Raw genomic sequence first — 1,481 nt, forward strand, 5'->3', positions numbered from 1 at the left:
CAAAAATTTTCCATCACGTCAGGTTTTCGAGAAAAAGGGTGTTGAAACCTCTAAAAATAGCGTATTTGGCCATTTTTCAAAAATTGTGGAGCAGAACCCTGACGTGCTACGATCTTCGTTATTGTCAGTAATTGAAGGTTGAACTTTGCTCTTTGAAATAAGCCCAAACCCGAATTGTTCGCATGCACCCTTAGAGTAGGGGGTGTACTTATGTGTACGGGGGTAGAGAAAAAAATGAACATAGGAACTTTTCTACACCCAAGATAAGATATAATGAAAAGTGCAGTGTTCCTAAGGTATTTAGTGTCGCTGATTACAAATCTGAAGTGAAACATTCCATTTTAAAAGAAATAAAAAAAATCAAATTCAAATTTTCAAATCTAATACATCGTCTGACACACGACCGCACACCCCCGTAGACATAAGTACACCCCCTACTCTAAGGGTGCATGCGAACAATTTGGGTTTGAGCTTATTTCAAAGAGCAAAGTTCAACCTTCAATTACTGACAATAACGAAGATCGTAGCACGTCAGGGTTCTGCTCCACAATTTTTGAAAAATGGCCAAATACGCTATTTTTAGGGGTTTCAACACCCTTTTTCTCGAAAACCTGACGTGATGGAAAATTTTTGAACTCGCATTCGTGCTCAGCGCGAAAATTCCCTTCGGGAACACTAGGTCACATCTTATTCGCATCAGAAAAATTGAAATTTGCAGGGCAGTGATATTTGCCAAAATTCCAATTTTTACTTTTTTTCTTTCCTTCGTTCAAGCACGAGTTTGTGGTCTTAACTAAAGCACTTATTTTTGTTTTTTCATTTTCGATGATCCTGCCAGGAGTTATGCTGACAACGCGGACGCACCTTTTTTCGACGGGTCAAGGGAAATGACGTCACAATGGAGGAGTTTTAGTTTTTTTTTGTTGAAAATTTCAGAAATTATTCTTTAAATATGTATCTATAAGACAGAAAAAAGTTTGAATTAAATAAATAATTTTTTACATAGAACAAAAAATATTGAAAATAGGCCTTTTTTTACCCGACGAAACCCATGTAACCCCTTAATCCTTGACAGAAATCTTTCATGGAAACTGAATTTTCCGCACTGAGTAAAGAAGGTTCCTATGGCGCTATACGTATGTAAAAAAACTATAGGCTTAAAATGGAACTTAGGTTAAGGTAGGTTAGTTAGATTTCTTGTTTAAGGAAAGGCACTCGCCGGCGCTAAGGCCCATTGTGATACCTGCATTTAATTTCCATCCTCTAAGTTGTTGAATCTACTTAGATCATTTTAAGAAGGTAACTAGTCCCTCCAGTGAAACATTTTGTAAATTCCCCAGACCCTTAAAGAAATAATCGCCAAGACATTTGGCACGGCTTCTTTGAAGCCAGAATAGGTGTTATACCGACTCAATTTCTTCTTCATATCCACAGTTCCTGCAGAAATCAATGATGAGTTACACGAGTTTTACTGGCTAGGG

This window comes from Anastrepha ludens, chromosome 5 (genome assembly GCF_028408465.1).
Source record: "Anastrepha ludens isolate Willacy chromosome 5, idAnaLude1.1, whole genome shotgun sequence".
NCBI lineage: Eukaryota > Metazoa > Arthropoda > Insecta > Diptera > Tephritidae > Anastrepha > Anastrepha ludens.